Below are 25,004 nucleotides of genomic sequence, written 5' to 3' on the forward strand. Positions count from 1 at the left end.
CATTTACAAAATATATGTACTAAAACTCTCATATGAATAAAATGCATTTGGATTTGACTGTAGCCGGAATTAAATTATTGTTTAAATAAACCCTCCCGCATTCCACACTCCTCTAAACACAAAATCAATTTCTTGGAATGGCCAATACTCCCTGACTACACAGTAACAGCCAGTGCTAGCGACCAGCAGTCACCAGAACACGAGCGCGCCTGCGTTTGATTGGTTGAGTGCTGCGTGCGCGGAACGCAACATCCAATCACAGCGAAGCTGGTGCGCAATGCGGTGAATTAAGGATCATCTGAGCAGCGTTCAGCCCTCGGCTGGAACTGACCTACTTTTGTCCAATAGCAGAAGCCAGTCGGTAATTCCGGTGAGATCAGTACGGGCCACGGCACATTGAATGTCATGTGTTCACGATCCCTGTACCGTGAGTCGGTGGAAATAACTCCAGCTCTGCCTTCATGAACATTTCAGATCAAAATCATATAAAACGGATTTGATTGACGATTGAGAAGCATAAAGTCTAATGTGGGTTGTTTAAAGGCATTTAAATGCATTTCCAAAAAGTGTGCATGAGCGCGCAAAGGGGTGTGCGCGTACACCGGCTGTAAGTGCGTGAGACGGAGCGTGCGACAGCTCGCGTGTGAGAGTGTGTGTCATGCTTAGTAACGGCGGTTGCCACAGCAAAAGACTGCTGTGACGACGTGCATAAAAGTAGGACACACACACACATAAAGAAAGAGAAGTGACAGGAGAGAAGAATACACGACCGCTGAGAGACCAGCAAACATCATCACCATCATCATACAGCAGCTGTGAATGCACTCATTCACAAAATCACATCTATCTATCTATCTATCTATCTATCTATCTATCTATCTATCTATCTATCTATCTATCTATCTATCTATCTATCTATCTATCTATCTATCTATCTATCTATCTATCTATCTATCTGTCTGTCTGTATATCTATCTATCTATCTATCTATCTATCTATCTATCTATCTATCTATCTATCTATCTATCTATCTATCTATCTATCTATCTCAGATTGTGGAGTAACAGCAGCACAGATGGGCGATCTCATCTGTTCTCTGGCCTAAGAAATAAAATATGATGCAGAGGAATCGCACACAGAGGAAGAGAGCGCTGCTGAGACTGCAGTGTCAGTGATGTGTCACCTGCATTCTCCTGTCTGGAAAAAAAAGTACAACATAACAGATTTCATAATTAAAGAGATGTGCTAGTCTAATAAGAATCCACTGAAATACAGTTGCCTAGAAATGAAGGCTATAGTTGAATTTGTATCAACGTCTAACACAGCGCACTGATGGGCATATGTACTGAATAAAGGGAAGCTTGCTGAGATGTGGTACACACACACACACACACACACACACACACACACACACATGTTTGTTTTTGTGAATTGTGGGGACTTTCCATAGACTTCAATGCATTTTACACTGAACAAACTGTACATTCTATCCCCCTACCCCTAAACCTAACCCTCACAGGAAACTGTGCAAACTTTTACTTTTTCACAAAAACTCATTCTATATGATTTATAAACCCATTTACATTGTGGGGACCGCTGGCTGGTCCCCACAATGTAGGTGAACTCAGGTTTATATTACATCATGGGGACATTTGGTCCCCACAATGTAATATAAACAAAAGCACACACACACACACACACACACACACACACACACACACACACACACACACACACACACACACACACACACACACACACACACACACACACACACACACACACACAGGTGCATGACCCTCACGCTGGAACCAAAGGCCTGCAGTCACAGCTCCTGTCCGCCCTCCTCTCCTTTCACCCCACCACTTTCTGCAGCATTTATCACATTCTCCCTGAAGGTCTGCGTGAATCACAGAGGAGAAAAAATGGTAAAAATAGCCACATTTCTAGTGGGAGTGATGTGAATTCATTCAAACCGTGGGCTCTTTGCAGCACATACCACTGATATACTGCAATAAACCATAACTTTAGCAATATATGTCTGCATTTGTGTCTTAAATAGTTTATAAACTGCTATCTCATACTACAGTTCAAATGTCTGGGGTCCGTTTTAGATGAATATTCTTATTCATCAAGGACACAATAATTTAACTAAAAATAACAAAAGAAAAAAAAAAAGATATTTATAATGTTACAAAATGTATTCAGAATCCCATCTGTTTTCAACATTGATAATAATCAGAAATGTTTCTTGAGTATCAAATCATCAGAATGATTTCTGAAGGATCATGTGACACTGAAGACTGGAGTAATGATGCTGAAAGTTCAGCTTTGATCACAGGAATAAATTACATTTTAACATATATATTCACATGGAAAACACTTGTTTTGAATTGTGATATTATTTTACAATATTACTGTTTTTACTGTATTTTTGATCAAATAATAAGTGACTTCTTTCAAAAACATTACAAAATCTGACCTACTCCAAACGTTTGAATGGTAGTGTAAATAATAATAAATAATAAATGATGAGCCATTTCATTGAAGTACTTTGTTGACTTGCCAGAAACCTTTAAAAAAGTGGCTAATGTGTTTCTGATGATTCAATTATGTGCTTGTACTATAGTTTTAACAAAATAAACAATCATATAACTATCCTAAATATGAAACAGAACAGATTAAACTGTTACTATTCGGTTATTATTGTGACAGTTTCAACCAGTATAACAACTTATCTAACATTGTTATAGTGGTTTTTGATATTTAATAAAAAAATTGTGCCTTTAAGTGCTGGAACGAAGGCAAAATGAAAGATATCCATCTGTATAAACTGATCATGTTTCACTTTTGACAATAGAAATATGATATCACATTATTATCATTTGAGGAAGAGAAATAAAGATGAAATGCTTATAAGTTCTTCACACTATTTCCTGTTTACCTGTAAAGTCTTTTGCATATGTTTTCATATTGCCCCCTTTTAAAATGATCAGACTGTCAAAGAAAATAAAACAAGGTTCAGGTCAAAGTGAGAAACTGTTGTTTTTTATGCATAATGAAATGCTTTGCCTTTCTTTATTGAATTGTTAATAAAAAAAAACTGCAATTTTAATGAGATTTCCTTTGGTGTGCATTAAAACAAATGTAGTTTCAAAGATGCGTATGTCAGTGAATTACAAAATAAATATTTAATCATTCAGAAAATGAAACAATGTTGTCTTTGCGGGAGATTTCCCCACAGAGCAGCAGGTTCATTGAGATGCCTTCAGAATCACCTCCTTGTTTGCGGTTCTTTTAGATGTTTCCCCATCAAAGCATTTCCTTCAGTGAAGCATTTCCTTCAATATTTCACTTCAGAACCTCCCCTTTGGTTTACAGGTACAGTCACTCCTACAAGACCTATAAAAAGAATGAAAAGAACCCAATAAGTTCCTTCTTCCGCATCAATAAAACATGTCAAGCATTCAAAAACAAAATACAGAATTTGTAAACAAAGGTCTGCTCTGTTTCTTCTGTGTATAAAGTAAATGAAAATAAAAAAATGTAGAGTTCTTATGGAAGCTTGTTTCTGCCATGAAATAAAAAAATAAAAAACGGAATTGCAACTTTTTATCTCACAGTTCTCACTTTTTTCCTCAATTGTGAGTTATAAAGTCAGAATTGTGAGTTATAAAGTCAGAATTGCGAGTTATAAAGTCAGAATTGTGAGTTATAAAGTCAGAATTGCGAGTTATAAAGTCAGAATTGTGAGTTATAAAGTCAGAATTGCGAGTTATAAAGTCAGAATTGTGAGTTATAAAGTCAGAATAGAGAGTTATAAAGTCAGAATTGAGAGATATAAAGTCAGAATTGTGAGTTATAAAGTCAGAATTGAGAGATATAAAGTCAGAATTGAGAGATATAAAGTCAGAATTGCGAGTTATAAAGTCAGAATTGTGAGTTATAAAGTCAGAATTGCGAGTTATAAAGTCAGAATTGCGAGTTATAAAGTCAGAATTGTGAGATATAAAGTCAGAATTGTGAGTTATAAAGTCAGAATTGTGAGTTATAAAGTCAGAATTGAGAGATATAAAGTCAGAATTGAAAGATATAAAGTTAGAATTGTGAGTTATAAAGTCAGAGTTGTGAGATATAAAGTCAGAATTGTGAGTTATAAAGTCAGAATTGTGAGATATAAAGTCAGAATTGTGAGTTATAAAGTCAGAATTGTGAGATATAAAGTCAGAATTGTGAGTTATAAAGTCAGAATTGTGAGTTATAAAGTCAGAATTGTGAGTTATAAAGTCAGAATTGAGAGTTATAAAGTCAGAATTGAGAGATATAAAGTCAGAATTGTGAGTTATAAAGTCAGAATTGTGAGATATAAAGTCAGAATTGTGAGTTATAAAGTCAGAATTGTGAGATATAAAGTCAGAATTGTGAGTTATAAAGTCAGAATTGTGAGTTATAAAGTCAGAATTGAGAGATATAAAGTCAGAATTGAGAGATATAAAGTCAGAATTGAGAGATATAAAGTCAGAATTGTGAGTTATAAAGTCAGAATTGAGAGATATAAAGTCAGAATTGAGAGATATAAAGTCAGAATTGAGAGATATAAAGTCAGAATTGAGAGATATAAAGTCAGAATTGAGAGTTATAAAGTCAGAATTGTGAGATATAAAGTCAGAATTGAGAGATATAAAGTCAGAATTGTGAGTTATAAAGTCAGAATTGAGAGTTATAAAGTCAGAATTGAGAGATATAAAGTCAGAATTGTGAGTTATAAAGTCAGAATTGAGAGATATAAAGTCAGAATTGAGAGATATAAAGTCAGAATTGTGAGATATAAAGTCAGAATTGAGAGATATAAAGTCAGAATTGTGAGTTATAAAGTCAGAATTGTGAGTTATAAAGTCAGAATTGAGAGATATAAAGTCAGAATTGAGAGATATAAAGTCAGAATTGAGAGATATAAAGTCAGAATTGTGAGTTATAAAGTCAGAATTGAGAGATATAAAGTCAGAATTGAGAGATATAAAGTCAGAATTGAGAGTTATAAAGTCAGAATTGTGAGATATAAAGTCAGAATTGAGAGATATAAAGTCAGAATTGAAAGATATAAAGTCAGAATTGTGAGTTATAAAGTCAGAATTGTGAGATATAAAGTCAGAATTGTGAGTTATAAAGTCAGAATTGAGAGATATAAAGTCAGAATTGAAAGATATAAAGTTAGAATTGTGAGTTATAAAGTCAGAGTTGTGAGATATAAAGTCAGAATTGTGAGTTATAAAGTCAGAATTGTGAGTTATAAAGTCAGAATTGAGAGATATAAAGTCAGAATTGAGAGATATAAAGTCAGAATTGTGAGTTATAAAGTCAGAATTGTGAGATATAAAGTCAGAATTGAGAGATATAAAGTCAGAATTGAGAGATATAAAGTCAGAATTGTGAGTTATAAAGTCAGAATTGAGAGATATAAAGTCAGAATTGAGAGATATAAAGTCAGAATTGTGAGTTATAAAGTCAGAATTGAGAGATATAAAGTCAGAATTGAGTTATAAAGTCAGAATTGAGAGATATAAAGTCAGAATTGTGAGTTATAAAGTCAGAATTGAGAGATATAAAGTCAGAATTGAGTTATAAAGTCAGAATTGAGAGATATAAAGTCAGAATTGTGATATAAAGTCAGAATTGAGAGATATAAAGTCAGAATTGAGAGATATAAAGTCAGAATTGAGAGATATAAAGTCAGAATTGTGAGATATAAAGTCAGAATTGTGAGTTATAAAGTCAGAATTGTGAGTTATAAAGTCAGAATTGAGAGATATAAAGTCAGAATTGTGAGATATAAAGTCAGAATTGTGAGTTATAAAGTCAGAATTGAGAGATATAAAGTCAGAATTGTGAGTTATAAAGTCAGAATTGAGAGATATAAAGTCAGAATTGAGAGATATAAAGTCAGAATTGTGATATAAAGTCAGAATTGTGAGTTATAAAGTCAGAATTGTGATATAAAGTCAGAATTGTGATATAAAGTCAGAATTGTGATATAAAGTCAGAATTGTGATATAAAGTCAGAATTGTGACTTATAAAGTCAGAATTGTGATATAAAGTCAGAATTGTGATATAAAGTCAGAATTGTGATATAAAGTCAGAATTGTGACTTATAAAGTCAGAATTGTGATATAAAGTCAGAATTGTGAGTTATAAAGTCAGAATTGTGAGTTATAAAGTCAGAATTGAGAGATATAAAGTCAGAATTGAAAGATATAAAGTTAGAATTGTGAGTTATAAAGTCAGAGTTGTGAGATATAAAGTCAGAATTGTGAGTTATAAAGTCAGAATTGAGAGATATAAAGTCAGAATTGAGAGTTATAAAGTCAGAATTGAGAGATATAAAGTCAGAATTGTGAGTTATAAAGTCAGAATTGTGAGTTATAAAGTCAGAATTGTGAGATATAAAGTCAGAATTGTGAGTTATAAAGTCAGAATTGTGAGTTATAAAGTCAGAATTGAGAGATATAAAGTCAGAATTGAGAGATATGAAGTCAGAATTGAGAGATATAAAGTCAGAATTGAGAGATATAAGGTCAGAATTGAGAGTTATAAAGTCAGAATTGTGAGATATAAAGTCAGAATTGAAAGATATAAAGTCAGAATTGTGAGATATAAAGTCAGAATTGTGAGTTATAAAGTCAGAATTGAGAGATATAAAGTCAGAATTGAAAGATATAAAGTTAGAATTGTGAGTTATAAAGTCAGAATTGTGAGATATAAAGTCAGAATTGAGAGATATAAAGTCAGAGTTGTGAGATATAAAGTCAGAATTGTGAGTTATAAAGTCAGAATTGTGAGTTATAAAGTCAGAATTGTGAGATATAAAGTCAGAATTGAGAGATATAAAGTCAGAATTGAAAGATATAAAGTCAGAATTGTGAGTTATAAAGTCAGAATTGTGAGATATAAAGTCAGAATTGAGAGATATAAAGTCAGAATTGAAAGATATAAAGTCAGAATTGTGAGTTATAAAGTCAGAATTGTGAGATATAAAGTCAGAATTGTGAGTTATAAAGTCAGAATTGTGATATAAAGTCAGAATTGAGAGATATAAAGTCAGAATTGTGAGATATAAAGTCAGAATTGTGAGTTATAAAGTCAGAATTGTGAGATATAAAGTCAGAATTGAGAGATATAAAGTCAGAATTGAAAGATATAAAGTCAGAATTGTGAGTTATAAAGTCAGATTTGAGAGATATAAAGTCAGAATTGTGAGTTATAAAGTCAGAATTGAGAGATATAAAGTCAGAATTGAGAGATATAAAGTCAGAATTGAGAGATATAAAGTCAGAATTGAGAGATATAAAGTCAGAATTGAGAGATATAAAGTCAGAATTGAGAGTTATAAAGTCAGAATTGTGAGATATAAAGTCAGAATTGAGAGATATAAAGTCAGAATTGTGAGTTATAAAGTCAGAATTGAGAGTTATAAAGTCAGAATTGAGAGATATAAAGTCAGAATTGTGAGTTATAAAGTCAGAATTGAGAGATATAAAGTCAGAATTGAGAGATATAAAGTCAGAATTGTGAGATATAAAGTCAGAATTGAGAGATATAAAGTCAGAATTGTGAGTTATAAAGTCAGAATTGTGAGTTATAAAGTCAGAATTGAGAGATATAAAGTCAGAATTGAGAGATATAAAGTCAGAATTGAGAGATATAAAGTCAGAATTGTGAGTTATAAAGTCAGAATTGAGAGATATAAAGTCAGAATTGAGAGATATAAAGTCAGAATTGAGAGTTATAAAGTCAGAATTGTGAGATATAAAGTCAGAATTGAGAGATATAAAGTCAGAATTGAAAGATATAAAGTCAGAATTGTGAGTTATAAAGTCAGAATTGTGAGATATAAAGTCAGAATTGTGAGTTATAAAGTCAGAATTGAGAGATATAAAGTCAGAATTGAAAGATATAAAGTTAGAATTGTGAGTTATAAAGTCAGAGTTGTGAGATATAAAGTCAGAATTGTGAGTTATAAAGTCAGAATTGTGAGTTATAAAGTCAGAATTGAGAGATATAAAGTCAGAATTGAGAGATATAAAGTCAGAATTGTGAGTTATAAAGTCAGAATTGTGAGATATAAAGTCAGAATTGAGAGATATAAAGTCAGAATTGAGAGATATAAAGTCAGAATTGAGAGATATAAAGTCAGAATTGAGAGATATAAAGTCAGAATTGTGAGTTATAAAGTCAGAATTGAGAGATATAAAGTCAGAATTGAGAGATATAAAGTCAGAATTGTGAGTTATAAAGTCAGAATTGAGAGATATAAAGTCAGAATTGAGTTATAAAGTCAGAATTGAGAGATATAAAGTCAGAATTGTGAGTTATAAAGTCAGAATTGAGAGATATAAAGTCAGAATTGAGTTATAAAGTCAGAATTGAGAGATATAAAGTCAGAATTGTGAGTTATAAAGTCAGAATTGAGAGATATAAAGTCAGAATTGAGAGATATAAAGTCAGAATTGAGAGATATAAAGTCAGAATTGTGATATAAAGTCAGAATTGTGAGTTATAAAGTCAGAATTGTGATATAAAGTCAGAATTGAGAGATATAAAGTCAGAATTGTGAGATATAAAGTCAGAATTGTGAGTTATAAAGTCAGAATTGAGAGATATAAAGTCAGAATTGTGAGTTATAAAGTCAGAATTGAGAGATATAAAGTCAGAATTGAGAGATATAAAGTCAGAATTGTGATATAAAGTCAGAATTGTGAGTTATAAAGTCAGAATTGTGATATAAAGTCAGAATTGTGACTTATAAAGTCAGAATTGTGATATAAAGTCAGAATTGTGACTTATAAAGTCAGAATTGTGATATAAAGTCAGAATTGTGATATAAAGTCAGAATTGTGAGTTATAAAGTCAGAATTGTGATATAAAGTCAGAATTGTGACTTATAAAGTCAGAATTGTGATATAAAGTCAGAATTGTGAGTTATAAAGTCAGAATTGTGAGTTATAAAGTCAGAATTGAGAGATATAAAGTCAGAATTGAAAGATATAAAGTTAGAATTGTGAGTTATAAAGTCAGAGTTGTGAGATATAAAGTCAGAATTGTGAGTTATAAAGTCAGAATTGTGAGTTATAAAGTCAGAATTGAGAGTTATAAAGTCAGAATTGAGAGATATAAAGTCAGAATTGTGAGTTATAAAGTCAGAATTGTGAGTTATAAAGTCAGAATTGTGAGATATAAAGTCAGAATTGTGAGTTATAAAGTCAGAATTGTGAGTTATAAAGTCAGAATTGAGAGATATAAAGTCAGAATTGAGAGATATGAAGTCAGAATTGAGAGATATAAAGTCAGAATTGAGAGATATAAAGTCAGAATTGAGAGTTATAAAGTCAGAATTGTGAGATATAAAGTCAGAATTGAGAGATATAAAGTCAGAATTGTGAGATATAAAGTCAGAATTGTGAGTTATAAAGTCAGAATTGAGAGATATAAAGTCAGAATTGAAAGATATAAAGTTAGAATTGTGAGTTATAAAGTCAGAATTGTGAGATATAAAGTCAGAATTGAGAGATATAAAGTCAGAGTTGTGAGATATAAAGTCAGAATTGTGAGTTATAAAGTCAGAATTGTGAGTTATAAAGTCAGAATTGAGAGTTATAAAGTCAGAATTGAGAGATATAAAGTCAGAGTTGTGAGATATAAAGTCAGAATTGTGAGATATAAAGTCAGAATTGTGAGTTATAAAGTCAGAATTGTGAGTTATAAAGTCAGAATTGAGAGTTATAAAGTCAGAATTGTGAGTTATAAAGTCAGAATTGTGAGTTATAAAGTCAGAATTGTGAGTTATAAAGTCAGAATTGAGAGATATAAAGTCAGAATTGTGAGTTATAAAGTCAGAATTGTGAGATATAAAGTCAGAATTGAGAGATATAAAGTCAGAGTTGTGAGATATAAAGTCAGAATTGTGAGTTATAAAGTCAGATTTGTGAGTTATAAAGTCAGAATTGAGAGTTATAAAGTCAGAATTGAGAGATATAAAGTCAGAATTGTGAGTTATAAAGTCAGAATTGAGAGATATAAAGTCAGAATTGTGAGTTATAAAGTCAGAATTGAGAGATATAAAGTCAGAATTGAGAGATATAAAGTCAGAATTGTGAGATATAAAGTCAGAATTGAGAGATATAAAGTCAGAGTTGTGAGTTATAAAGTCAGAATTGTGAGTTATAAAGTCAGAATTGAGAGATATAAAGTCAGAATTGAGAGATATAAAGTCAGAATTGAGAGATATAAAGTCAGAATTGTGAGTTATAAAGTCAGAATTGAGAGATATAAAGTCAGAATTGAGAGATATAAAGTCAGAATTGAGAGTTATAAAGTCAGAATTGTGAGATATAAAGTCAGAATTGAGAGATATAAAGTCAGAATTGAGAGATATAAAGTCAGAATTGAGAGATATAAAGTCAGAATTGTGAGATATAAAGTCAGAATTGAGAGATATAAAGTCAGAATTGAAAGATATAAAGTCAGAATTGTGAGTTATAAAGTCAGAATTGTGAGATATAAAGTCAGAATTGTGAGTTATAAAGTCAGAATTGAGAGATATAAAGTCAGAATTGAAAGATATAAAGTTAGAATTGTGAGTTATAAAGTCAGAGTTGTGAGATATAAAGTCAGAATTGTGAGTTATAAAGTCAGAATTGTGAGTTATAAAGTCAGAATTGAGAGATATAAAGTCAGAATTGAGAGATATAAAGTCAGAATTGAGAGATATAAAGTCAGAATTGTGAGTTATAAAGTCAGAATTGTGAGATATAAAGTCAGAATTGAGAGATATAAAGTCAGAATTGAGAGATATAAAGTCAGAATTGTGAGTTATAAAGTCAGAATTGAGAGATATAAAGTCAGAATTGAGAGATATAAAGTCAGAATTGTGAGTTATAAAGTCAGAATTGAGAGATATAAAGTCAGAATTGAGTTATAAAGTCAGAATTGAGAGATATAAAGTCAGAATTGTGAGTTATAAAGTCAGAATTGAGAGATATAAAGTCAGAATTGAGTTATAAAGTCAGAATTGAGAGATATAAAGTCAGAATTGTGAGTTATAAAGTCAGAATTGAGAGATATAAAGTCAGAATTGAGAGATATAAAGTCAGAATTGTGATATAAAGTCAGAATTGTGAGTTATAAAGTCAGAATTGTGATATAAAGTCAGAATTGAGAGATATAAAGTCAGAATTGTGAGTTATAAAGTCAGAATTGAGAGATATAAAGTCAGAATTGTGAGTTATAAAGTCAGAATTGAGAGATATAAAGTCAGAATTGAGAGATATAAAGTCAGAATTGTGATATAAAGTCAGAATTGTGAGTTATAAAGTCAGAATTGTGATATAAAGTCAGAATTGTGACTTATAAAGTCAGAATTGTGATATAAAGTCAGAATTGTGACTTATAAAGTCAGAATTGTGATATAAAGTCAGAATTGTGACTTATAAAGTCAGAATTGTGATATAAAGTCAGAATTGTGATATAAAGTCAGAATTGTGAGTTATAAAGTCAGAATTGTGATATAAAGTCAGAATTGTGAGTTATAAAGTCAGAATTGTGATATAAAGTCAGAATTGTGACTTATAAAGTCAGAATTGTGATATGAAGTCAGAATTGTGACTTATAAAGTCAGAATTGCATGATATACAGACCATAGACCATCTCAAACCTGGTCTAAAGTCTAAAGTCAATGGCGCAATATTTTTTTGTTAGAGCGCGTTGGTAGAAACAGTGTCCACAGTGCGCGTTGACTTGTGAGTTATAAAGTCAGAATTGTGAGTTATAAAGTCAGAATTGCGAGTTATAAAGTCAGAATTGAGAGATATAAAGTCAGAATTGAGAGATATAAAGTCAGAATTGTGAGATATAAAGTCAGAATTGAGAGATATAAAGTCAGAATTGAGAGATATAAAGTCAGAATTGTGAGTTATAAAGTCAGAATTGAGATATAAAGTCAGAATTGCGAGTTATAAAGTCAGAATTGTGAGATATAAAGTCAGAATTGTGATATAAAGTCAGAATTGAGATATAAAGTCAGAATTGTGAGTTATAAAGTCAGAATTGTGAGTTATAAAGTCAGAATTGTGAGTTATAAAGTCAGAATTGCGAGATATAAAGTCAGAATTGCGTGATATAAAGTCAGAATTGAGAGATATAAAGTCAGAATTGTGAAATATAAAGTCAGAATTGAGATATAAAGTCAGAATTGTGAGTTATAAAGTCAGAATTGTGAGTTATAAAGTCAGAATTGTGAGTTATAAAGTCAGAATTGAGAGATATAAAGTCAGACTTGTGAGATATAAAGTCAGAATTGTGATATAAAGTCAGAATTGTGATATAAAGTCAGAATTGAGAGATATAAAGTCAGAATTGTGAGATATAAAGTCAGAATTGTGATATAAAGTCAGAATTGTGATATAAAGTCAGAATTGAGAGATATAAAGTCAGAATTGCGAGTTATAAAGTCAGAATTGAGAGATATAAAGTCAGGATTGTGTGTTATAAAGTCATAATTGCGTTATAAAGTCAGAATTGCAATACAAAGTCAGAATTGTGAGTTATAAAGTCAGAATTGCGAGTTATAAAGTCAGAATTGCGAGTTATAAAGTCAGAATTGCGAGTTATAAAGTCAGAATTGTGTTGATATAAAGTCAGAATTGTGAGATATAAAGTCAGAATTGTTAGTTATAAAGTCAGAATTGAGAGATATAAAGTCAGAATTGAGAGATATAAAGTCAGAATTGTGTTGATATAAAGTTAGAATTGTGAGATATAAAGTCAGAATTGTTAGTTATAAAGTCAGAATTGAGAGATATAAAGTCAGAATTGAGAGATATAAAGTCAGAATTGTGAGTTATAAAGTCAGAATTGCGAGTTATAAAGTCAGAATTGCGAGTTATAAAGTCAGAATTGCGAGTTATAAAGTCAGAATTGTGAGGTATAAAGTCAGAATTGTGATATAAAGTCAGAATTGAGAGATATAAAGTCAGAATTGTGAGTTATAAAGTCAGAATTGCGAGTTATAAAGTCAGAATTGCGAGTTATAAAGTCAGAATTGAGAGATATAAAGTCAGGATTGTGTGTTATAAAGTCATAATTGCGTTATAAAGTCATAATTGCAATACAAAGTCAGAATTGTGAGTTATAAAGTCAGAATTGTGAGTTATAAAGTCAGAATTGTGAGTTATAAAGTCAGAATTGTGAGTTATAAAGTCAGAATTGAGAGTTATAAAGTCAGAATTGAGAGATATAAAGTCAGAGTTGTGAGATATAAAGTCAGAATTGTGAGATATAAAGTCAGAATTGTGAGTTATAAAGTCAGAATTGTGAGTTATAAAGTCAGAATTGAGAGTTATAAAGTCAGAATTGTGAGTTATAAAGTCAGAATTGTGAGTTATAAAGTCAGAATTGTGAGTTATAAAGTCAGAATTGAGAGATATAAAGTCAGAATTGTGAGTTATAAAGTCAGAATTGTGAGATATAAAGTCAGAATTGAGAGATATAAAGTCAGAGTTGTGAGATATAAAGTCAGAATTGTGAGTTATAAAGTCAGATTTGTGAGTTATAAAGTCAGAATTGAGAGTTATAAAGTCAGAATTGAGAGATATAAAGTCAGAATTGTGAGTTATAAAGTCAGAATTGAGAGATATAAAGTCAGAATTGTGAGTTATAAAGTCAGAATTGAGAGATATAAAGTCAGAATTGAGAGATATAAAGTCAGAATTGTGAGATATAAAGTCAGAATTGAGAGATATAAAGTCAGAGTTGTGAGTTATAAAGTCAGAATTGTGAGTTATAAAGTCAGAATTGAGAGATATAAAGTCAGAATTGAGAGATATAAAGTCAGAATTGAGAGATATAAAGTCAGAATTGTGAGTTATAAAGTCAGAATTGAGAGATATAAAGTCAGAATTGAGAGATATAAAGTCAGAATTGAGAGTTATAAAGTCAGAATTGTGAGATATAAAGTCAGAATTGAGAGATATAAAGTCAGAATTGAGAGATATAAAGTCAGAATTGAGAGATATAAAGTCAGAATTGTGAGATATAAAGTCAGAATTGAGAGATATAAAGTCAGAATTGAAAGATATAAAGTCAGAATTGTGAGTTATAAAGTCAGAATTGTGAGATATAAAGTCAGAATTGTGAGTTATAAAGTCAGAATTGAGAGATATAAAGTCAGAATTGAAAGATATAAAGTTAGAATTGTGAGTTATAAAGTCAGAGTTGTGAGATATAAAGTCAGAATTGTGAGTTATAAAGTCAGAATTGTGAGTTATAAAGTCAGAATTGAGAGATATAAAGTCAGAATTGAGAGATATAAAGTCAGAATTGAGAGATATAAAGTCAGAATTGTGAGTTATAAAGTCAGAATTGTGAGATATAAAGTCAGAATTGAGAGATATAAAGTCAGAATTGAGAGATATAAAGTCAGAATTGTGAGTTATAAAGTCAGAATTGAGAGATATAAAGTCAGAATTGAGAGATATAAAGTCAGAATTGTGAGTTATAAAGTCAGAATTGAGAGATATAAAGTCAGAATTGAGAGATATAAAGTCAGAATTGTGAGTTATAAAGTCAGAATTGAGAGATATAAAGTCAGAATTGAGTTATAAAGTCAGAATTGAGAGATATAAAGTCAGAATTGTGAGTTATAAAGTCAGAATTGAGAGATATAAAGTCAGAATTGAGTTATAAAGTCAGAATTGAGAGATATAAAGTCAGAATTGTGAGTTATAAAGTCAGAATTGAGAGATATAAAGTCAGAATTGAGAGATATAAAGTCAGAATTGTGATATAAAGTCAGAATTGTGAGTTATAAAGTCAGAATTGTGATATAAAGTCAGAATTGAGAGATATAAAGTCAGAATTGTGAGTTATAAAGTCAGAATTGAGAGATATAAAGTCAGAATTGTGAGTTATAAAGTCAGAATTGAGAGATATAAAGTCAGAATTGAGAGATATAAAGTCAGAATTGTGATATAAAGTCAGAATTGTGAGTTATAAAGTCAGAATTGTGATATAAAGTCAGAATTGTGACTTATAAAGTCAGAATTGTGATATAAAGTCAGAATTGTGACTTATAAAGTCAGAATTGTGATATAAAGTCAGAATTGTGACTTATAAAGTCAGAATTGTGATATAAAGTCAGAATTGTGATATAAAGTCAGAATTGTGAGTTATAAAGTCAGAATTGTGATATAAAGTCAGAATTGTGAGTTATAAAGTCAGAATTGTGATATAAAGTCAGAATTGTGACTTATAAAGTCAGAATTGTGATATGAAGTCAGAATTGTGACTTATAAAGTCAGAATTGCATGATATACAGACCATAGACCATCTCAAACCTGGTCTAAAGTCTAAAGTCAATGGCGCAATATTTTTTTGTTAGAGCGCGTTGGTAGAAACAGTGTCCACAGTGCGCGTTGACTTGTGAGTTATAAAGTCAGAATTGTGAGTTATAAAGTCAGAATTGCGAGTTATAAAGTCAGAATTGAGAGATATAAAGTCAGAATTGAGAGATATAAAGTCAGAATTGTGAGATATAAAGTCAGAATTGAGAGATATAAAGTCAGAATTGAGAGATATAAAGTCAGAATTGTGAGTTATAAAGTCAGAATTGAGATATAAAGTCAGAATTGCGAGTTATAAAGTCAGAATTGTGAGATATAAAGTCAGAATTGTGATATAAAGTCAGAATTGAGATATAAAGTCAGAATTGTGAGTTATAAAGTCAGAATTGTGAGTTATAAAGTCAGAATTGTGAGTTATAAAGTCAGAATTGCGAGATATAAAGTCAGAATTGCGTGATATAAAGTCAGAATTGAGAGATATAAAGTCAGAATTGTGAAATATAAAGTCAGAATTGAGATATAAAGTCAGAATTGTGAGTTATAAAGTCAGAATTGTGAGTTATAAAGTCAGAATTGTGAGTTATAAAGTCAGAATTGAGAGATATAAAGTCAGACTTGTGAGATATAAAGTCAGAATTGTGATATAAAGTCAGAATTGTGATATAAAGTCAGAATTGAGAGATATAAAGTCAGAATTGTGAGATATAAAGTCAGAATTGTGATATAAAGTCAGAATTGTGATATAAAGTCAGAATTGAGAGATATAAAGTCAGAATTGCGAGTTATAAAGTCAGAATTGAGAGATATAAAGTCAGGATTGTGTGTTATAAAGTCATAATTGCGTTATAAAGTCAGAATTGCAATACAAAGTCAGAATTGTGAGTTATAAAGTCAGAATTGCGAGTTATAAAGTCAGAATTGCGAGTTATAAAGTCAGAATTGCGAGTTATAAAGTCAGAATTGTGTTGATATAAAGTCAGAATTGTGAGTTATAAAGTCAGAATTGTGAGTTATAAAGTCAGAATTGAGAGTTATAAAGTCAGAATTGAGAGATATAAAGTCAGAATTGTGAGTTATAAAGTCAGAATTGTGAGATATAAAGTCAGAATTGTGAGTTATAAAGTCAGAATTGTGAGATATAAAGTCAGAATTGTGAGTTATAAAGTCAGAATTGTGAGTTATAAAGTCAGAATTGAGAGATATAAAGTCAGAATTGAGAGATATAAAGTCAGATTTGAGAGATATAAAGTCAGAATTGTGAGTTATAAAGTCAGAATTGAGAGATATAAAGTCAGAATTGAGAGATATAAAGTCAGAATTGAGAGATATAAAGTCAGAATTGAGAGTTATAAAGTCAGAATTGTGAGATATAAAGTCAGAATTGAGAGATATAAAGTCAGAATTGTGAGTTATAAAGTCAGAATTGAGAGTTATAAAGTCAGAATTGAGAGATATAAAGTCAGAATTGTGAGTTATAAAGTCAGAATTGAGAGATATAAAGTCAGAATTGAGAGATATAAAGTCAGAATTGTGAGATATAAAGTCAGAATTGAGAGATATAAAGTCAGAATTGTGAGTTATAAAGTCAGAATTGTGAGTTATAAAGTCAGAATTGAGAGATATAAAGTCAGAATTGAGAGATATAAAGTCAGAATTGAGAGATATAAAGTCAGAATTGTGAGTTATAAAGTCAGAATTGAGAGATATAAAGTCAGAATTGAGAGATATAAAGTCAGAATTGAGAGTTATAAAGTCAGAATTGTGAGATATAAAGTCAGAATTGAGAGATATAAAGTCAGAATTGAAAGATATAAAGTCAGAATTGTGAGTTATAAAGTCAGAATTGTGAGATATAAAGTCAGAATTGTGAGTTATAAAGTCAGAATTGAGAGATATAAAGTCAGAATTGAAAGATATAAAGTTAGAATTGTGAGTTATAAAGTCAGAGTTGTGAGATATAAAGTCAGAATTGTGAGTTATAAAGTCAGAATTGTGAGTTATAAAGTCAGAATTGAGAGATATAAAGTCAGAATTGAGAGATATAAAGTCAGAATTGTGAGTTATAAAGTCAGAATTGTGAGATATAAAGTCAGAATTGAGAGATATAAAGTCAGAATTGAGAGATATAAAGTCAGAATTGTGAGTTATAAAGTCAGAATTGAGAGATATAAAGTCAGAATTGAGAGATATAAAGTCAGAATTGTGAGTTATAAAGTCAGAATTGAGAGATATAAAGTCAGAATTGAGTTATAAAGTCAGAATTGAGAGATATAAAGTCAGAATTGTGAGTTATAAAGTCAGAATTGAGAGATATAAAGTCAGAATTGAGTTATAAAGTCAGAATTGAGAGATATAAAGTCAGAATTGTGATATAAAGTCAGAATTGAGAGATATAAAGTCAGAATTGAGAGATATAAAGTCAGAATTGAGAGATATAAAGTCAGAATTGTGAGATATAAAGTCAGAATTGTGAGTTATAAAGTCAGAATTGTGAGTTATAAAGTCAGAATTGAGAGATATAAAGTCAGAATTGTGAGATATAAAGTCAGAATTGTGAGTTATAAAGTCAGAATTGAGAGATATAAAGTCAGAATTGTGAGTTATAAAGTCAGAATTGAGAGATATAAAGTCAGAATTGAGAGATATAAAGTCAGAATTGTGATATAAAGTCAGAATTGTGAGTTATAAAGTCAGAATTGTGATATAAAGTCAGAATTGTGATATAAAGTCAGAATTGTGATATAAAGTCAGAATTGTGATATAAAGTCAGAATTGTGACTTATAAAGTCAGAATTGTGATATAAAGTCAGAATTGTGATATAAAGTCAGAATTGTGATATAAAGTCAGAATTGTGACTTATAAAGTCAGAATTGTGATATAAAGTCAGAATTGTGAGTTATAAAGTCAGAATTGTGAGTTATAAAGTCAGAATTGAGAGATATAAAGTCAGAATTGAAAGATATAAAGTTAGAATTGTGAGTTATAAAGTCAGAGTTGTGAGATATAAAGTCAGAATTGTGAGTTATAAAGTCAGAATTGAGAGATATAAAGTCAGAATTGAGAGTTATAAAGTCAGAATTGAGAGATATAAAGTCAGAATTGTGAGTTATAAAGTCAGAATTGTGAGTTATAAAGTCAGAATTGTGAGATATAAAGTCAGAATTGTGAGTTATAAAGTCAGAATTGTGAGTTATAAAGTCAGAATTGAGAGATATAAAGTCAGAATTGAGAGATATGAAGTCAGAATTGAGAGATATAAAGTCAGAATTGAGAGATATAAGGTCAGAATTGAGAGTTATAAAGTCAGAATTGTGAGATATAAAGTCAGAATTGAAAGATATAAAGTCAGAATTGTGAGATATAAAGTCAGAATTGTGAGTTATAAAGTCAGAATTGAGAGATATAAAGTCAGAATTGAAAGATATAAAGTTAGAATTGTGAGTTATAAAGTCAGAATTGTGAGATATAAAGTCAGAATTGAGAGATATAAAGTCAGAGTTGTGAGATATAAAGTCAGAATTGTGAGATATAAAGTCAGAGTTGTGAGATATAAAGTCAGAATTGTGAGTTATAAAGTCAGAATTGTGAGTTATAAAGTCAGAATTGTGAGATATAAAGTCAGAATTGAGAGATATAAAGTCAGAATTGAAAGATATAAAGTCAGAATTGTGAGTTATAAAGTCAGAATTGTGAGATATAAAGTCAGAATTGAGAGATATAAAGTCAGAATTGAAAGATATAAAGTCAGAATTGTGAGTTATAAAGTCAGAATTGTGAGATATAAAGTCAGAATTGTGAGTTATAAAGTCAGAATTGTGATATAAAGTCAGAATTGCGTGATATAAAGTCAGAATTGTGAGATATAAAGTCAGAATTGTGAGTTATAAAGTCAGAATTGTGAGATATAAAGTCAGAATTGTGAGTTATAAAGTCAGAATTGTGATATAAAGTCAGAATTGAGAGATATAAAGTCAGAATTGTGAGATATAAAGTCAGAATTGTGAGTTATAAAGTCAGAATTGTGAGATATAAAGTCAGAATTGAGAGATATAAAGTCAGAATTGAAAGATATAAAGTCAGAATTGTGAGTTATAAAGTCAGATTTGAGAGATATAAAGTCAGAATTGTGAGTTATAAAGTCAGAATTGAGAGATATAAAGTCAGAATTGAGAGATATAAAGTCAGAATTGAGAGATATAAAGTCAGAATTGAGAGATATAAAGTCAGAATTGAGAGATATAAAGTCAGAATTGAGAGTTATAAAGTCAGAATTGTGAGATATAAAGTCAGAATTGAGAGATATAAAGTCAGAATTGTGAGTTATAAAGTCAGAATTGAGAGTTATAAAGTCAGAATTGAGAGATATAAAGTCAGAATTGTGAGTTATAAAGTCAGAATTGAGAGATATAAAGTCAGAATTGAGAGATATAAAGTCAGAATTGTGAGATATAAAGTCAGAATTGAGAGATATAAAGTCAGAATTGTGAGTTATAAAGTCAGAATTGTGAGTTATAAAGTCAGAATTGAGAGATATAAAGTCAGAATTGAGAGATATAAAGTCAGAATTGAGAGATATAAAGTCAGAATTGTGAGTTATAAAGTCAGAATTGAGAGATATAAAGTCAGAATTGAGAGATATAAAGTCAGAATTGAGAGTTATAAAGTCAGAATTGTGAGATATAAAGTCAGAATTGAGAGATATAAAGTCAGAATTGAAAGATATAAAGTCAGAATTGTGAGTTATAAAGTCAGAATTGTGAGATATAAAGTCAGAATTGTGAGTTATAAAGTCAGAATTGAGAGATATAAAGTCAGAATTGAAAGATATAAAGTTAGAATTGTGAGTTATAAAGTCAGAGTTGTGAGATATAAAGTCAGAATTGTGAGTTATAAAGTCAGAATTGTGAGTTATAAAGTCAGAATTGAGAGATATAAAGTCAGAATTGAGAGATATAAAGTCAGAATTGTGAGTTATAAAGTCAGAATTGTGAGATATAAAGTCAGAATTGAGAGATATAAAGTCAGAATTGAGAGATATAAAGTCAGAATTGAGAGATATAAAGTCAGAATTGAGAGATATAAAGTCAGAATTGTGAGTTATAAAGTCAGAATTGAGAGATATAAAGTCAGAATTGAGAGATATAAAGTCAGAATTGTGAGTTATAAAGTCAGAATTGAGAGATATAAAGTCAGAATTGAGTTATAAAGTCAGAATTGAGAGATATAAAGTCAGAATTGTGAGTTATAAAGTCAGAATTGAGAGATATAAAGTCAGAATTGAGTTATAAAGTCAGAATTGAGAGATATAAAGTCAGAATTGTGAGTTATAAAGTCAGAATTGAGAGATATAAAGTCAGAATTGAGAGATATAAAGTCAGAATTGAGAGATATAAAGTCAGAATTGTGATATAAAGTCAGAATTGTGAGTTATAAAGTCAGAATTGTGATATAAAGTCAGAATTGAGAGATATAAAGTCAGAATTGTGAGATATAAAGTCAGAATTGTGAGTTATAAAGTCAGAATTGAGAGATATAAAGTCAGAATTGTGAGTTATAAAGTCAGAATTGAGAGATATAAAGTCAGAATTGAGAGATATAAAGTCAGAATTGTGATATAAAGTCAGAATTGTGAGTTATAAAGTCAGAATTGTGATATAAAGTCAGAATTGTGACTTATAAAGTCAGAATTGTGATATAAAGTCAGAATTGTGACTTATAAAGTCAGAATTGTGATATAAAGTCAGAATTGTGATATAAAGTCAGAATTGTGAGTTATAAAGTCAGAATTGTGATATAAAGTCAGAATTGTGACTTATAAAGTCAGAATTGTGATATAAAGTCAGAATTGTGAGTTATAAAGTCAGAATTGTGAGTTATAAAGTCAGAATTGAGAGATATAAAGTCAGAATTGAAAGATATAAAGTTAGAATTGTGAGTTATAAAGTCAGAGTTGTGAGATATAAAGTCAGAATTGTGAGTTATAAAGTCAGAATTGTGAGTTATAAAGTCAGAATTGAGAGTTATAAAGTCAGAATTGAGAGATATAAAGTCAGAATTGTGAGTTATAAAGTCAGAATTGTGAGTTATAAAGTCAGAATTGTGAGATATAAAGTCAGAATTGTGAGTTATAAAGTCAGAATTGTGAGTTATAAAGTCAGAATTGAGAGATATAAAGTCAGAATTGAGAGATATGAAGTCAGAATTGAGAGATATAAAGTCAGAATTGAGAGATATAAAGTCAGAATTGAGAGTTATAAAGTCAGAATTGTGAGATATAAAGTCAGAATTGAGAGATATAAAGTCAGAATTGTGAGATATAAAGTCAGAATTGTGAGTTATAAAGTCAGAATTGAGAGATATAAAGTCAGAATTGAAAGATATAAAGTTAGAATTGTGAGTTATAAAGTCAGAATTGTGAGATATAAAGTCAGAATTGAGAGATATAAAGTCAGAGTTGTGAGATATAAAGTCAGAATTGTGAGTTATAAAGTCAGAATTGTGAGTTATAAAGTCAGAATTGAGAGTTATAAAGTCAGAATTGAGAGATATAAAGTCAGAGTTGTGAGATATAAAGTCAGAATTGTGAGATATAAAGTCAGAATTGTGAGTTATAAAGTCAGAATTGTGAGTTATAAAGTCAGAATTGAGAGTTATAAAGTCAGAATTGTGAGTTATAAAGTCAGAATTGTGAGTTATAAAGTCAGAATTGTGAGTTATAAAGTCAGAATTGAGAGATATAAAGTCAGAATTGTGAGTTATAAAGTCAGAATTGTGAGATATAAAGTCAGAATTGAGAGATATAAAGTCAGAGTTGTGAGATATAAAGTCAGAATTGTGAGTTATAAAGTCAGATTTGTGAGTTATAAAGTCAGAATTGAGAGTTATAAAGTCAGAATTGAGAGATATAAAGTCAGAATTGTGAGTTATAAAGTCAGAATTGAGAGATATAAAGTCAGAATTGTGAGTTATAAAGTCAGAATTGAGAGATATAAAGTCAGAATTGAGAGATATAAAGTCAGAATTGTGAGATATAAAGTCAGAATTGAGAGATATAAAGTCAGAGTTGTGAGTTATAAAGTCAGAATTGTGAGTTATAAAGTCAGAATTGAGAGATATAAAGTCAGAATTGAGAGATATAAAGTCAGAATTGAGAGATATAAAGTCAGAATTGTGAGTTATAAAGTCAGAATTGAGAGATATAAAGTCAGAATTGAGAGATATAAAGTCAGAATTGAGAGTTATAAAGTCAGAATTGTGAGATATAAAGTCAGAATTGAGAGATATAAAGTCAGAATTGAGAGATATAAAGTCAGAATTGAGAGATATAAAGTCAGAATTGTGAGATATAAAGTCAGAATTGAGAGATATAAAGTCAGAATTGAAAGATATAAAGTCAGAATTGTGAGTTATAAAGTCAGAATTGTGAGATATAAAGTCAGAATTGTGAGTTATAAAGTCAGAATTGAGAGATATAAAGTCAGAATTGAAAGATATAAAGTTAGAATTGTGAGTTATAAAGTCAGAGTTGTGAGATATAAAGTCAGAATTGTGAGTTATAAAGTCAGAATTGTGAGTTATAAAGTCAGAATTGAGAGATATAAAGTCAGAATTGAGAGATATAAAGTCAGAATTGAGAGATATAAAGTCAGAATTGTGAGTTATAAAGTCAGAATTGTGAGATATAAAGTCAGAATTGAGAGATATAAAGTCAGAATTGAGAGATATAAAGTCAGAATTGTGAGTTATAAAGTCAGAATTGAGAGATATAAAGTCAGAATTGAGAGATATAAAGTCAGAATTGTGAGTTATAAAGTCAGAATTGAGAGATATAAAGTCAGAATTGAGTTATAAAGTCAGAATTGAGAGATATAAAGTCAGAATTGTGAGTTATAAAGTCAGAATTGAGAGATATAAAGTCAGAATTGAGTTATAAAGTCAGAATTGAGAGATATAAAGTCAGAATTGTGAGTTATAAAGTCAGAATTGAGAGATATAAAGTCAGAATTGAGAGATATAAAGTCAGAATTGTGAGATATAAAGTCAGAATTGAGAGTTATAAAGTCAGAATTGTGATATAAAGTCAGAATTGAGAGATATAAAGTCAGAATTGTGAGTTATAAAGTCAGAATTGAGAGATATAAAGTCAGAATTGTGAGTTATAAAGTCAGAATTGAGAGATATAAAGTCAGAATTGAGAGATATAAAGTCAGAATTGTGATATAAAGTCAGAATTTTGAGTTATAAAGTCAGAAGTGTGATATAAAGTCAGAATTGTTACTTATAAAGTCAGAATTGTGATATAAAGTCAGAATTGTGACTTATAAAGTCAGAATTGTGATATAAAGTCAGAATTGTGACTTATAAAGTCAGAATTGTGATATAAAGTCAGAATTGTGATATAAAGTCAGAATTGTGAGTTTTAAAGTCAGAATTGTGATATAAAGTCAGAATTGTGAGTTATAAAGTCAGAATTGTGATATAAAGTCAGAATTGTGACTTATAAAGTCAGAATTGTGGATATGAAGTCAGAATTGTGACTTATAAAGTCAGAATTGCATGATATACAGACCATAGACCATCTCAAACCTGGTCTAAAGTCTAAAGTCAATGGCGCAATATTTTTTTGTTAGAGCGCGTTGGTAGAAACAGTGTCCACAGTGCGCGTTGACTTGTGAGTTATAAAGTCAGAATTGTGAGTTATAAAGTCAGAATTGCGAGTTATAAAGTCAGAATTGAGAGATATAAAGTCAGAATTGAGAGATATAAAGTCAGAATTGTGAGATATAAAGTCAGAATTGAGAGATATAAAGTCAGAATTGAGAGATATAAAGTCAGAATTGTGAGTTATAAAGTCAGAATTGAGATATAAAGTCAGAATTGCGAGTTATAAAGTCAGAATTGTGAGATATAAAGTCAGAATTGTGATATAAAGTCAGAATTGAGATATAAAGTCAGAATTGTGAGTTATAAAGTCAGAATTGTGAGTTATAAAGTCAGAATTGTGAGTTATAAAGTCAGAATTGCGAGATATAAAGTCAGAATTGTGAAATATAAAGTCAGAATTGAGATATAAAGTCAGAATTGTGAGTTATAAAGTCAGAATTGTGAGTTATAAAGTCAGAATTGTGAGTTATAAAGTCAGAATTGAGAGATATAAAGTCAGACTTGTGAGATATAAAGTCAGAATTGTGATATAAAGTCAGAATTGTGATATAAAGTCAGAATTGAGAGATATAAAGTCAGAATTGTGAGATATAAAGTCAGAATTGTGATATAAAGTCAGAATTGTGATATAAAGTCAGAATTGAGAGATATAAAGTCAGAATTGCGAGTTATAAAGTCAGAATTGAGAGATATAAAGTCAGGATTGTGTGTTATAAAGTCATAATTGCGTTATAAAGTCAGAATTGCAATACAAAGTCAGAATTGTGAGTTATAAAGTCAGAATTGCGAGTTATAAAGTCAGAATTGCGAGTTATAAAGTCAGAATTGCGAGTTATAAAGTCAGAATTGTGTTGATATAAAGTCAGAATTGTGAGATATAAAGTCAGAATTGTTAGTTATAAAGTCAGAATTGAGAGATATAAAGTCAGAATTGAGAGATATAAAG

The 25,004-nt window shown here is 29.9% G+C and overlaps 1 long non-coding RNA gene across 2 annotated transcripts in view; it reads right to left on the reverse strand.

The window, feature by feature from the left end:
• Positions 1-2,826: 2,826 nt before the first annotated feature.
• The window catches only part of LOC137009155 (uncharacterized), a 30,230-nt gene continuing 8,052 nt past the window's right edge, over positions 2,827-25,004 (reverse strand). Inside the window, exons 4-5 of one of the 2 annotated variants that reach the window (XR_010892849.1) lie at positions 3,279-3,402; positions 2,827-2,997 (exon numbers count right to left, since the gene is read on the reverse strand). This is a non-coding gene — a long non-coding RNA (uncharacterized lncRNA). Of the gene's footprint in view, positions 3,403-25,004 lie in introns of both variants that reach the window. The other variant, XR_010892848.1, reaches the window with a different exon arrangement.

Source organism: Chanodichthys erythropterus, chromosome 3, assembly GCF_024489055.1.
Source record: "Chanodichthys erythropterus isolate Z2021 chromosome 3, ASM2448905v1, whole genome shotgun sequence".
Classification (NCBI taxonomy): Eukaryota; Metazoa; Chordata; class Actinopteri; order Cypriniformes; family Xenocyprididae; genus Chanodichthys; species Chanodichthys erythropterus.